The 11,419-nt window shown below is 42.3% G+C and overlaps 1 protein-coding gene and 1 pseudogene across 9 annotated transcripts in view; one reads left to right on the top strand and one right to left on the bottom strand.

Annotated features, from left to right (window-relative positions):
- The window catches only part of LOC138739226 (protocadherin Fat 3-like), a 781,242-nt gene extending 777,548 nt beyond the window's left edge, over positions 1-3,694 (bottom strand). For all 9 annotated transcript variants that reach the window (XR_011342098.1, XM_069890851.1, XM_069890850.1 and 6 more), the window contains exon 1: positions 3,417-3,694. The gene's annotated coding sequence lies outside the window, so the exon portion shown is untranslated. The remainder of the gene's footprint in view (positions 1-3,416) is intronic.
- Positions 3,695-5,396: 1,702 nt separating this feature from the next.
- On the top strand, positions 5,397-5,935 carry LOC138740048 (small ribosomal subunit protein eS1-like; annotated as a pseudogene).
- The last annotated feature ends 5,484 nt before the right edge of the window (positions 5,936-11,419 follow it).

The following is an 11,419-nucleotide window of genomic DNA, read 5'->3' on the forward strand; positions in this document are numbered from 1 at the left end:
CCCAAACCCAGATTTGTGGGTCTGAAGTCACCAAAAATAGTGCAGCACTGCTGTGACCATTCTGCATATCAGTCTGATTAAACATTAAAGACTAATCTGACTTCACAGGCACACACAAGGCATTCTATATTTAAATAATATTAGGCTATTTTACAATTCTACCCAAATATTTTTAAGTGATTTTACTTAACAAAAAAAAAACTGTCCATCACATTGATGTGAATAATTGGGATGTATTGTTTTACAAAAGATTCACAACACTGCAAGCCTTGTACTGCTCAGTTTTCTACACTGCTTCTATGTAAGTGAATGCACCTGTAGAAATTGAAAATTAGTATTGTTGTTAAACATTAATACTTTGAGCACAACTCCAGTTACAAACCAAATAATTCTTCCCAAGTTATGGAAGTAGAAGGTTAAGGTATTGGCAAATGATCTTACATTATTAAAATAAGGTATTGAAATAATGTCTCTATCTAATCAAAACATTGTGCTCTGATAATACAATGCTCTGTCCAAGGAAGCAGTAAAAACAACCTTATTAAATACTCTTAAGACGGAGACAGATTTTTGCATGGTAGGGGAATTAAGGGTTATAGGGAAAAGGCAGGAAGTTGGAGTTGAGTCCACAACCAGATCATCCATCATCTTATTGAATTGCAGAGCCTGCAAGATGGTCCAGATGGTTTCCTCCTGCTCTTATTTTTTCAGGTTCTTATATTTTTACTTGAGTTATTAAATTTAGTAAGAAATTATATTTTATCCAAATGGTAAGAAAATAATAAATACTGGTGCCTGGAGACATCCTGGTATATGAAATAATAACATGTCAAAGCAATTAGGAAGTAAAATGATATGCTGTGCCTTAATACAAAGAGACTTATGTACAAGGGTAACAAAGTCCTACTGGAATTTCAAAGTGGTTTAACCTCATTTATAGTATATATAGTTTTGGCCCCTAAACCTCTGGGAAAACATAACTACATCAAATGTTGTAGGTTGGCTTGTGGGAAGTGTTATGGACCCTGGACAATTTTATTTTCAGACCAGGGACAGGACTGAACCTATGGCAGGAGAGGAGGGTCATTTGCTGCTATTAAGCACTGAAGTAGTGCTGGGAAACTGACAATTGCATGGGAAGCGCTGAAACAGCACTGGGAAAATGACAGCTATCAGAAGTGCAAGAGCCACGCGCTGGAAGCCGGTGGGCTCGCTGAGAGCATGCCCGCTGTAGTCAACCTCTCTCCACCAATTGGGAGAACTGAAGGCACACGCTGGGGCCACTGAAGAGCCCAGCACACTGAATTTTGAACAATTTGGTCGGTAGGTCAGAGGACAGTCAAGCAGACGGTCGGTCTGTGTATGCGTGCTCACCCGTCAGCTTCAGCAAACAAGAGGTAGAGTTGCTTCATTCGTGGATCCGTAACTGTCTGTCAACGTACTCACCCAGTAGTTTCAGTGGGAGAAAGGAGACTGAGCTATTTTGTCTGCAAGTGCCAGCACTGTTGTCCTGACAGCAGTTTGAGCACTTTGATAAACAGAATATGTGTGAGAGAGAGAGAGAGAGAGAGAGAGAGAGAGAGAGAGAGAGAGAGAGACCTGGACTTTCCCAGTCCCCTTCCAAGAGGAGGACTTTGTGTGACAGGAGTCACTTGATGAACCAAGATAGGATGTTTAGAGGGGAAGAATTGGGTGACAGAAGGTCACTTGTTAACCCTAAAGTGGGTTTCAGAGGCGTGAATCTCATGTAGTAAACGAGGTCACTGGGTGAAATCAAAAGTGGTTGTTGCCCCATTCGAAACTCAGGAAAGTTGTAAGTCTACAGTGATCACAGCCATCTGTCTCCATGTCCAACTAGAAGACCAACGTGTAATCAAACTAAGAATCCCAAGCCTGGAGACCAGATTCTGCGAGCTGTTCCTTTTTGACTGAAGGACTTGACGTGACTGACTTGAGGTTTTGTTTAGGGAGTTTTCTTTTGTGGCATTTTGAGCTTGGACTGTAATGGTCTGGGGTTTTTCCCCATGTACACCTTATAAATATCTGTTGTTAATGTAGAGTTGCAATAAAGGCTTATGTTCGGGTGTTACGTTTATTGAGGTAATTCTATTATTTTGTTAATTTGATGTTAAACTTAACTTATCGGTTTGTGTCTCTCAATTGCTGCTGGTGAGATGTAACAGGAGAAACAAAGATAAAGGTTTCATTATTGTTATGTAATACTACATTTTAAAATGTAACATACACGAAATTCTTGAACTTTGTCTACTGTAAGGAAGGCAGAGAGTCGCCACTTTCTCCAGCGCCCTTCACTTAAAATGAAACACCAGCAAGGAAAGAACAAGACCAGTGCTCGAACCACTGAGCTATTGGGGCCTTGGGGGATACCTTAATGGTTCACTCTGAAATTGAGACCGAAATTCATTTAATTTAAAGGCAACATTCTTATATTGATTGGATAAATGCTGATACAGTGCTTGCCTTGGCTAGAAAATCCACAACTAGAGGGCATAGTCGCAGGATGACAGTGCAGGCATTTAGGGCTGAGAAGTGGAGAAATGTGTACACTCAGATGATTCCAAATCTTTGGAATCCCCCCCCCCCTCCCCCAAGACAAGTTAGGATATTGAATTTTCAAGGGTTTTTTTTAAAAAAAGGTTTGTCGACACTAAAATGAATAGGGATCAGGCAGAAAGATGGATTTGGTACCAAATAATCAACCATGCCAATGAATGGTGGTGCAAATTAAGGAGCCCCCATGTGGAGCTGGTTCTCTTCTCAAAGTAAAATTGTAAACGCTTTATTTTCAATACAAATTAGATAATGAGCTAGGAAAGAGGGACTGTGGCCACGAGAATATATTTGTAATTAAAGCTCTGCGATCATCTCCCACTGTCCCCAATTCACTCGGTTTAAAAACAAAGATTTTGCTTTCAATGCCTTAGTGGTTTCAGATGGGCCAAAGTTGAACAAGAACAGAAGTAAGAGTGCGGCCACAAAAGCAAGAGCAGAGTCTTTCTGCCCATGAGCATCAAACCAATGCAGCACGTCGCTCGTCTTGCCGGTCCGCTTCGTGCAGGTCACCTCACACCGTGCAACCTCATCCGAAAGAAAAATTGCTCCTTGGAAATCGCCTCGATCTGCGATTGCGGGGAATGTGATGCGCCAGACCCCTTGCCAAGGAGATCATTGCTAGCGGTTACTATGCAACTTTGAAAGCTGTTTGCCAGTCAAGGTTCATGTGACAGGATGGATAATTATTCTGCAAAAATGTTAACCGTTCGCCTGTTTGAACCGCGCCAGGTGAACATGGGGGAAAACTTGTTGACCAACTTTGGTCAACTGTTTTCGCCGAATGCCCGACCACGGTTTATTGCTTCCAAGCTACAACAGATCATCAATAGACGTTTCCTTACCCGCTTTCTCACTGGGAGGGAGGAGTTTGTGCAAAAAAAAAAGGTGTCTTTCTATTGCAGAGCCGCCGCCTCGATGCGTATTTCTGCTGGTGAAGCGCTGCCTTCCCCACAACTCAGTCGAGAGCTTCCTGGCGCTAGCCGTTGGCAGCGAGCGTGGCGAGGAGAGAGGCTTGGTGCCGCAGCACACTTCGCCGCCCTCCCTCCAGAGTTTGCCCGGCCCAGGGAAACACTCCGCACGCCTCGGTTCCTCCGCAAACAACTTCTGCCAACATCCATCCGCACTCTCGACTGTAGCCAAATAACCCTCCCATGCCCGGCTTCAGACTGCAAAGGAGGCGGAGACAACGGGGGAGGGGCTGCTCACCCTCTTCGCTACCCGGAGATCAGGCGGGGAGGGAGGGCGAGTGGCCGGCACCTCGCTCTTCCCAATCGCTTCAATCTCTCCAATGGAAGCCATATCCCTACATGACGGGAAATGGAGTCTTTCAGACCGTGCGGCTACATCGGGCATCAGCCTATTTGGCGGGAATGATATCAACATATACCTTAGCTTCAATCATGTTAAAAGTGTATTCTGTTCAGTCTACCATTGATTTGCCCCATAGAAGTGGCCTTTGCCAACACTGTTTGGGATCGAGGGCTGATCTTTTCGCGTGTTGCTTTAAATGAGCTGGAAGTGATACAGACTCCAAGAAGCTCTGCTCGTTCTCTGCCGGGCTTTAGATCTGATAGTCGCTTAGACTGGGCAGAGCCGAGCAGTGGTTGGTGGATATCATCTTCAAGGCGGGGTACACCGAGCGCTCTGGCACCACAGTGGCTGCCACTGGCTTCAGTCACCCCATAGCCGGCAGCGAGTGGTGGACAGGTGCCGCGATTTCTGGGAGAGCGAAGTCTTGATGCAAGGGAGGCGAGAAAGTTCGGTGCAAGAAAGAGGTGACTAGGAAATTAGTTTCTTCTTGTCTCAAGAACTCGAGTCAGAGAATATGGAAACAGACCCTTCGTCCCAGGTAACAATTTGCACTCATCCTACATTATTCACCCCGCATTCCCATCAAACCCACTTTGATTCTGCTATTTACCTGCAAATATTCGCCAGCAACAAACCCTCTCCAAAAACAAATGCTAGAGTCTCCAACAAAGAGAGAAACGTTGGGAGAACCTCAGCCAGTCGAGCATCATCTGTGGAAAGAGAAGGACATCAACATTTCCAATCCGCTTACCTTTCAACAGAACAGAGAACGAATGGAGGCGGGGGGAAAGCTGGGAGAAAGCGTAAGACAATATAAAGATAGGTTGAGATAGAGCAGGTGCTTGGGAGAGACACAAGAATTACAGATGCTAGGATCTTGAGCAAAGAAAAAATGGAGGAAATCAATGAGTCAGGTATAATCGGTGGGAAGAAATGGTCAGTCAACGTTCTGGGTCAGATCTAGTTTGAGGCTAGCAGGGGAAGCATGAAAAGAAGGAAGGAGGGCTGAGCAGGGGGCGAGAGGTAATTGGTAGAAATTTTAAAGAAAGGGAAGGGGTGAGAAAGATAGATAAGTATGAAAATAGGAATTGATTGGAACAGTTTATCTGAAGTTGGGAAGTTCACTGTTCATTCCAGAAATTTTGCAAAGTGCCTGGAAAATGGTGGGTTTTTTTTTCAGCTCACCCTGGACCCCAGGATGCCAATGGAAGAGGCTGTAGAGAAACAGGTTAGAAGTGGGACATTATGAACATTTAAAAAGTACAAGAGAATGTCCACTTCACCTGGAATAATTGAGTTCCTGAATGGTGGGAAGGGAAGGTGTGAATGGACAGGTGTTATATTTAACTTGTGGAATCACAATTGTGAAAGATAATATGTTGACTGCAGAGGCTGATAAAGTGGAGGTGATAGTTAGGGGAAAGAAACTCCATCTTTGTCTGACCCAAACATGGTCAAGGTGAGAGTAGGAATGTGGAAAATAGAGGAAATGCAGTTCAGTTCCATCCAACATGGCAGAGGAAGTACGTCTTGCTGACCTCCTTAATGACTTTCATGGAATGGACTTAACAGAAGATGAGATTGGCTCAATGGTCAAAGAGTGTCAGACAATGATTGAAGCTCATATTGATGTCAGAACTACAGATGGTACCTTCTACACCTTTTTAACATGAGCTATACTAAGAAGTGCGTCAACTAGATTCGTAAAACCTCCTATGCTCAGCATCAGCAGATTCATATAATCTGCAAGAAGATGATGGAAATCAGACTCATGAAGTTCAAACTCGAAGAGATCGTCAACAAATTGATTCCAGGCAGCATTGGCAAGGATATTGAGAAGGTTTGCCAATCCATTTATCCATTCCCTGATGTGTGTGTCCGTAAAGACAAGATGTTGAAGAAACCTAAATTTGAACTGGGCAAACTAATGGAGTTTCATAGTGAAGGAGAAAATGGCCCAAGTAAAGCATCAGGTGAAGAGACTATTGCGAACATAGACCGAGCTGATGGATGTGAACCCCTGTTCAAGAAACTGTCTGAATATGTGTAATAAAACACCTTTTCTAAAAAAAAATAGGAAGACATTTCTGAGGAGCCAGAACAGTTTGTCTCATCATTTGTCAAATGCAACATTAATGAAGGCACTGAGAGAAGGAATGGTGTCTTTTCAGGATGCAAGGTAACAAGATAGTGTGGGGTTTGCGAAAGGTGTTAGTGGTTAGTCTATCTCCTGAAGAACTCCAGAAAGGGAAGAGAACAGGGTGCAAATTGAAAACAAACATGATGAAATCTTCAAGTTCTCTATGGGTGCAAGATCAGCATCAATTCAGATAACCTTTTGGACATGTGAGGAAACTAGAACTGCAGAATGAAAACTACACAGTCACAGGGAAAATGTTCACTGTTAAACCTGTCACTGGAATTGAGAAGCAGCAGCTCCAGTAGATGTGCCACAGTACCAGTGCTCCACCATCTGAGAGCCAACCATCCTCAGCTGCTTCACCAGTGATCACTTTTATCATGGTCAGAAAAGGGATGTTTACTGATGATCTCACAATACTGAATTCCATTGGTAACTTCTCATCAAATAAATAGTTCTAGACAAGATTCAGATTCTGCCGACTAATAAATGGCAAGTAACACAACTCTATCTCCAACAAGATAAAGTTTAACTACCTATCCTTAACATTCAATTATGTTAGAACCATAGAAGATTACACCACAGAAACAAGTCTTTTCAGCCCTTCTAGTCTGTGACAAATCATTCTTCTGCCTAGTTCCATTGATCTGCATCCAGCCCATAGCCCTCCATACCTTTCCCATCCATGTGCCTGTCCAAATTTTTCTTAAAACGATGAAATTGAGCCTGCATTCACCACTTCAGCTGGCAGCTCGTTCAATACTCCTACCACTCGCCATGTGAAGAAGTTCCCCTAAACTTTTCCCTTTTCACCCTTAACCTCTTCTTTGGCTTGGCTTCGCGGACGAAGATTTATGGAGGGGATAAAATGTTCACGTCAGCTGCAGGCTCGTTTGTGGCTGACAAGGCCGATGCGGGACAGGCAGACACGGTTGCAGCGGTTGCAGGGGAAAATTGGTTGGTTGGGGTTGGGTGTTGGGATTTTCCTCCTTTGTCTTTTCTCAGTGAGGTGGGTTCTGCGGTCTTCTTCAAAGGAGGTTGCTGCCCGCCGAACTGTGAGGCGCCAAGATGCACGGTTTGAGGCGATATCAGCCCACTGGCGGTGGTCAATGTGGCAGGCACCAAGAGATTTCTTTAGGCAGTCCTTGTACCTCTTCTTTGGTGCACCTCTGTCACAGTGGCCAGTGGAGAGCTTGCCATATAACACAATCTTGGGAAGGCGATGGTCCTCCATTCTGGAGACGTGACCTACCCAGCGCAGTTGGATCTTCAGCAGCGTGGATTCGATGCTGTCGGCCTCTGCCATCTCGAGTACTTCGATGTTAGGGATGAAGTCGCTCCAATGAATGTTGAGGATGGAGCGGAGACAACGCTGGTGGAAGCGTTCTAGGAGCCGTAGGTGATGCCGGTAGAGGACCCATGATTTTGAGCCGAACAGGAGTGTGGGTATGACAACGGCTCTGTATACGCTTATCTTTGTGAGGTTTTTCAGTTGGTTGTTTTTCCAGACTCTTTTGTGTAGTCTTCCAAAAGCGCTATTTGCCTTGGCGAGTCTGTTGTCTATCTCGTTGTCGATCCTTGCATCTGATGAAATGGTGCAGCCGAGATAGGTAAACTGGTTGACCGTTTTGAGTTTTGTGTGCCTGATGGAGATGTGGGGGGGCTGGTAATCATGGTGGGGAGCTGGCTGATGGAGGACCTCAATTTTCTTCAGGCTGACTTCCAGGCCAAACATTTTGGCAGTTTCCGCAAAACAGGACGTCAAGCGCTGAAGAGCTGGCTCTGAATGGGCAACTAAAGCGGCATCGTCTGCAAAGAGTAGTTCATTTAACCTACCTTCATGGAAAAAGCCTATCACCCTCATGGAAAAAGCCTATCTCCCTCATAATTTTAAATCTCTATCAAATCTCCCCTCATTCTTCTATGCTCCAGGGAATAAACTCCTAACCTTTTTAATCTTCCCTTGTAACTCAGTTCCTGAAGACCAGGCATCGTATTAAATCTTCTCTGCATTCTTTCTATCAGTAGTTTAGTGATCAAAACTGCACAAAATACTCCAAATTTGGCCTCACCAATGTCTTATGGAACTTTACCATAACATCCCAACTCCTATGCTCAATACTTTGATTTATGAAAGCCAATATGCCAAAAGTTCTCATTACAACCCTATCCACCAGTGATATCACTTTCAGGGAATTATGTATCTGTATTCCCTGAGCCCTCTGTTCTAACACAATCCTCAGTGCCTGCCCGTGTATACCTTTTTTGGTTTGTTCTCCCAAAATGCAACACCTCATACTTGCCTGCATTAAATTCCATTTGCCCTTTTTCAGCCCATTTCTCCAGCTGGTCCAGATCTCTGCAAGCTTTGAAAACCTTTTTCGCTGTCCACATGCCTCCAATCTTAGTGATATTTGCAAACTTGCTGATCCAATTTACCACATTACCATTCAGATCACTGATATAGATGACAAGCAACAATGGTCCCAGCATTGATTCCTGAGACACCACTAGTCACAGGCCTCCAGTCATTCTTTGGTTTCTCCCGTCCAGCCATTGTCGAATCAAGTTCACCATGAATATTTAGCGTCTGAACATTACTGAGAATGATGGGCTTTGTCAAAGGCCTTACTAAAGTCCATGTAGACAAAATCTACAGCCTTTTCTTCATCAAGTTTCCTGGTAACCTCCTCAAAAAACTCTATAAGATTGGTTAAACATGACCTACCATGCAACAACATTGCAGTTTCCATACCAAACTGTGATATGATTGCATAGGATACTTTCTACAATGCACCTTTAAAAGCTGGTGAGTGACCTGGGGGACATGCTGAATTTCCCCAGGGCTCTGAGAAAGTAGAGCCTCTGGTGCTTGATGGTACAAGTGTGAAAATGGAGGATATTGCAGGTGAGAACTCCATCAATGGTGGGAGGGGAGGCACATTTCCTAAAAAAGGAGGACATTTCCAATTTCCTTGAGTTAAAAGCCTCATCTTAAGAACAGATGCAACAGAAACAAAGAATGATGTTTTTTCAAGAGTCAGATTGGGAGAATGATTAGACTAGGTAGCTATGGGAGTCGGTGGGTTTATATTTAACGTCAGTGGATGGTTTATCTGATGGAGACAGAGAAAGGGATGTCAGAAATAATCAAATGAACTTGAGAGCAAGGTGAAGATAAGTAGCAAAGTCAGCAAAACATCTGACAATCACTTTCACTCCATAGATCCTGCCTGACCCATTGAGATCCTCCAGCAGTTTGTTTTCTTAAGTACAAGAGGGAATTTGTCAGTTATGGAACTGCTGCAAAAGTGATTTAAAGAGAAGAAAAACTGACAGCAAAAGATTGATTCAAAGTGTTATATCAGAACACAAGCATTCTTATTTTAAATTTAATACTTTTCACATCATTGAGGATGAACATAGTAGCAATATTATATAATTAGAAGGTTTAAGATTTATGTCACTGAGAATGTAAAATGACCATAGCTGAAGATTATAAGTGACTATTTTGAACACAGAATTAAATTATATTTAGGGTGCTCTGATTTCATTTTCATGTTCAAATTTTATGAATACTTCATTGAATATACCTATTGTGGCATTGTACTAAATCTGCATGAAGACAAATGACAGCTGCAATGTGATACAGGGTCATATTGTAATTGTTTGAAAGGGTAGTAACACATAAGCCATGCTGGATTAATATTACCAGAAAATTATTAAGAACTATTATTGTTTGTAAATTGTATTTCAAAATAGCTGTGCATCAGTATCATGAGCTAATTCAGACCATGTGGCTGAAGACATTTTTGGCCTTCAATTAATATCTTTTCCAGATTGATCTGTCACAAAATATGAATGGAAAACATACTGCTACATTTGCAAATATAAAATAACAGCCTGGAGATCAACAAATATGCAGGAATTATTAATCCAAATATTAAATTGTCATGTCCAGGATTCAAAGTTCATTTCATTTTAGATGAAAAAGTAAATTTTAACCTGGTATCTGAGGTCATTTTATATATCTTCATATTAAGGCAGTTAAACAAACAGGAGTACTTTCCAGCTCACGCAGTTGAAACAGCAAAGCATAATTTAGTCAAGGCAGGAAGCAGCGGAAGGAGAAGTATGGGTGAACATATCATCGGAGTCAATTTTAAAGAGAAAGAGGGGATGTCAAAGGAGTTAGAGGACAAATAATGGAAGAGATGGAGGACTGAGGCAGTGTGAGATGGAAAAGCTGGAGAATTAACTGGGGATGGAAGGACTAAAGACAGGAGGGGAGAGAGATATAGAAAAGGAAGATGAAGATAGGTTTGGGAATAAAGGGGTAGAAGAGCAAAAGCATAGAGTGGAGAGTGAGGAGAATTTGCACCAAAAAGAAGCAGAATGAGAGAGGTGATCCATTTGATGGTTTTCCCACAGGAGAAATGGTATGTTGCAAGCAACCTGTTTTGATGGTTGCAATTAATTCAACAAAGATTGAAGGGAAATTATAAGAATCTCAGGTGACAACTTAAAAATGTTAAGCAAAAGGTATTCAAAAGTAGACTGAATGCTGAAGAAGATGATAGGACAATAACCAGAGTGTTTGTAAATATTGGCCCAAAATATTTGAGTGTGTCAATTGTTCAATTTTGCATTAGCAGGCTTTAGAACGCTGAATGAGATCAGATGGTTCTGAAGTTAAGTAACAAGTCCCCAACTGGCAGTCCTCATAATTAGATGACATGAACAAGCTCCAATCAAAAATGTTCTCTGGAGACACTTGAGAGAAGTGTAAGACCAACCTTAGCTTTGTTACCTGTCTCAGCTGTGAAGGTTTTAAATGTTTCTGACAATTTCTCATTCAAACCATTCAGTAACCCAAAATCACAAGCTGACATAAGTGGAGCAATTAAAAATGAGGATGATCCAGAAAATAATATGTGTAATACACAGATTTCAAAGTGGTATAGGGCTGGTGGAAGAGACAAGAGTTGAGGTCATGAAGGAATTTGAAAAGAGTTGGATATTTTTCCTTTTTTACCTCTCAGAATCGAAGTGAAATTTAATTTTTTTCTCATCTTTATTAATTGGATATTATGGTTTTAATTTTCCCTCTGATATTTTCTCATCATCTTTTAAACAGTTGACCTTTTGCACTCAGTGCAATTTTTGTTGTATGCTCTCTGTAGGAGAGCTTTCTTCCCCACCTGATAGGTGGCTCTTACATCTGTGGCTTTCCCACAAACTGCTTGAATCCCCAGTGCTTGTTAGATTGGTAATATGATCTCCAGCCTCTCCTCAGTGTCCTCATTTAAAATTTAGATTTTGTGGCGTGATGTTAAAGCCCAAATCTGACTGGGAGGAAAGGAGATACCTGTAGCTTGGATATGGTTCTTGGAA

This window comes from Narcine bancroftii, chromosome 7, assembly GCF_036971445.1.
Source record: "Narcine bancroftii isolate sNarBan1 chromosome 7, sNarBan1.hap1, whole genome shotgun sequence".
Lineage (NCBI taxonomy): Eukaryota > Metazoa > Chordata > Chondrichthyes > Torpediniformes > Narcinidae > Narcine > Narcine bancroftii.